Here is a 3,685-nt window from a genome sequence, read left to right on the forward strand (position 1 = left end):
AATCTTTTTTGAGGAACAGAAAGCATTAATCAAAACATATATGGTTGGGGAGTAAGATAGAAGAAGGCTGGAAAGGCAGGAGGTAACAAAGGGTTTTGAATGTCAAACAAAGAATTTTGTATTTGATCCTGGAAGTGATGGGGAGCCACTGGAGTTTTTAGAGTAGAGGAGTGACATATTAGGACCTGCCCATTGGAAAATTATTTTGATGACTGAATGGAGGATGGATTAGAATGGAGATGGACTTGAGACAGGCAGATGCACAGTCAACCTATCTTAATAATCCAATGGTCCAACAAAACACAGCAGCAGGAGTTAGAAAGAGAAACTCCATTTAAAATCACCCTAGAAAATATAAAATATTTAGGAATCTATCTGCCAAGACAAACACTGGAATTATATGAACACATCTACAAAACACTTTTCACACAATTAAAACTAGATCTAAATAATTAGAAAAACATTAATTGCTCATAGGTAGGATGAACTAATATAATAAAAATGACAATCCTACCTAAATTAATTTACTTATTCAGAGCCATACCTATCAAACTACCAAGAAACTTTTTTATAGAATTAGAAAAAATTATTACAGAGTTCATCTGGAAGAAGAAAAGATGAAAATATCAAGGGAAATAATGAAAAAATGTGAATGATGGGGGCCTAGCAGTACTAGATCCTAATAATCCAGTGGGCCAACACCAGAGAGGTCTGTGTCGGAGTAGAGGAGAAAGCTTATTCCAGAGAGGTTGTAGAGATGAAAGGAAGAGAGGATTGTAGAATATATGGGAAGATTTTAAGTATAAAGTAGGAGAAATAATAGTACTAATTATAACTAGTATTTATATATAGTGCTTTAAGATTTTCAAAGTACTTTTAAAATCCCATTCTAGGAGGAAACTGGGGAAACATTTTATGGCATGTTTTCCTGATAAGAGTTTCATTTCTCAAATATGTATAGAACTGAGTCAATTTCATAAAAAATAGGAGTCATTTCTCAATTGATAAATGGTCACAATATATGAACAGGTAGTTTTCAGAAGAAGAAATCAGAGCTACCAAGAGTCACATGAAAAAACAACACTCAAAAACATTACTAATTAGAGAAATGCAAATTAAAACAACTCTGAAGTACTGGTTCATATCATTAGATTGACTAAGAAAATAGAAAAAGAAAATGACAAATACTGGAGGAGTTATAAGAAAATTAGTAGACTAATACACTTTTAGTGGAGTTGTGAACTAGTCCAACCTTCTAGAGAACAATTTGGAACTATGCCCAAAGGACTATAAAACCACAAATACCCTTTGATTCAAACTTTGATTCAAAAAACTTTGATTCAAAAGCAAAACTGCTATTGGGTCTATCCCCCCAAGAATATCAAAGGAAAAGGACACATATTTGCAAAAATATTTATAATTGCTCTTTTCGTGGTAACAAAGAGTTAGAAACTGAAGGGAAACCCATCATTTGAGAATGGTTGAACAAGTTATAATATATGAATGTGAGAGAATGCTATTGTGCTCTAAGAAATGACAAAGGGAGAGATTTCAGAAAAACCTTAAAAGACATATGAACTGAAAAGAACAATAACAAACAAACAAACAAAAAAAACAACAACCTATCTGCACAGTATTGTCTATATTGTAAAAATAATCAATTGTGAAAGACTTGGTAACTGATCCATATAGTGATCTACCACAATTTCAAAAGACGCAATGGTATAAAACATTATCTACCCCAGGAGAAAGAACTGATGTTCACAGAGTTCAGATTGAAGTATATTTTTATTTTCTTTATTTTTCTTCCTTACTTTTTTTTGGGGGGGGGGGATGGAGAAAGATGACTAATGCAGAAATATGTTTTGTATGACTTCATATGTATGATAAATATAAGGATTTTTTACCTTCTCAATGGATGGACCAAGAGAGCCAAAGAGAGAGAACTTGGTGTGGTATATGATTGTAATGGAATACTATTGTGGTATAAGATAATGATGAACAGGATGATTTCAGAAAAACCTTGAAAGATTTTCGTGAACTGATGCAAAGTGAAGTGAACAGAACCAGAAGAATATTAAACATGGTAATAATAATATTTTTTGATGAACAACTGTGAATGACCTAGTTATTCTCAGCCATACAGTGATCCAAGACAATCCCAGAAACTCATTATAAAAAATGCCATCTGCCTTCAAAGAAAGAACAGATGGAATCTGATGACAGACAAAAGCATACTATATTTCATTTCCTTTTTCGTCGTTGTTTGAGATCTTTTCCATAAACTAATATGGAAAAATGTTTTACATGATTTACACATGTAAAATATATATTAGCTTACCCTAGGAGAAGAGAGGGAGGGAAAGTGGGAAAGAAAAAGAGAATTTAGAACTCAAAATTTTAAAAAGTTAATATTAAAAATTGTTTTACAGATAATTGGGGGAAAGAAAATGTTATTTAAAAAGAGAACTTGAAACTGAAAATATTTTTTTAATCTTAAGATATGCTTTTCAAATTTTTCAGTTTATATGCTAACTTTCTGGTAATGCATTTATGAAAGCATACTGCCTCAATGATTTTCAGTAATGATCCATGCAAATATTTAAGTCTAGGTCTTCATAATCAAGAAACAAACATATATTGCATAAAATATATATGCATAAATATATACATACACATATATGTATGTGTACATATATCTCCCACAAGAACCTGGAAGCTAGATGTTATTATTATCCCCCCTCTACAGATAAGGAAACTGAGATAGATAGAAGTTAAACAACTTGCCAAAAAGAACAAACCGCTTAGCTTGTTTCTGAGGTAGGATTTAAAGTCTGGTCTTTCTGACATGACTCCTGGACTTTACCCACAGTGCCACCTAGAGGTCAAAATGGGCTACATATTTTCCTGTAACATCTCAGAGGACACCAGTTGTAAGAGGGAGAGATTAGGATTATTTTGGGATAGGAAGAAAGAAAAGATTAGACTTCCTTCTGTGTGCATCCTAATTAAGGCTGCTGGGGCACCTGAGTGAGTCTTAGATAAAAGCTTAATCTAAGAAGGAAAGAAGGATTTTCAAATTGTAACAGCACCCATTTGAGATTAGATAACATGAATTTGTAGAACTATCCCTGGGGGGGGAAGAAAGGGTGAAATTTATTGCCTTTTGGAACTCTATAACAAAAGTCAAGAGATACAGGTGCCTCAAGAGTGAAGACTAGTAGGGACTGAAAAAGGAAAGACAAGGGATCAAGGGAATAAAGAGTGTGTACAGTAGAACTAATTAAATAGAAACTTTAGACCCTGAAGAGAGGAAAATGAGAGTTGTGGAGGTAGGTGATGGTTTGAATGAGGGAGAACAATAGTTTTAGGAGGAGAAAAACAAATAGAGACTTAATTTAAAAAGAAGGCAAGACTAATAAAAGGGGTGATTTTCAGAGTTCAAAATTGTGGAGAAATACAAATCAAAACAACTCTGAGGTATCACCTTACACCTAGCAGATTGGCTAAAATGACAACAGGGGAGAGTAATGAATGTTGGAGGGGATGTGGCAAAACTGGGACATTAATGCATTGCTGGTGGAGCTGTGAACTGATCCAGCCATTCTGGCTGGCAATTTGGAACCATGCTCAAAGGGCTATAAAAGAATGCCTGCCCTTTGATCCAGCCATACCATTGCTGGGT

This window comes from Gracilinanus agilis, chromosome 2, assembly GCF_016433145.1.
Source record: "Gracilinanus agilis isolate LMUSP501 chromosome 2, AgileGrace, whole genome shotgun sequence".
Taxonomy (NCBI): domain Eukaryota; kingdom Metazoa; phylum Chordata; class Mammalia; order Didelphimorphia; family Didelphidae; genus Gracilinanus; species Gracilinanus agilis.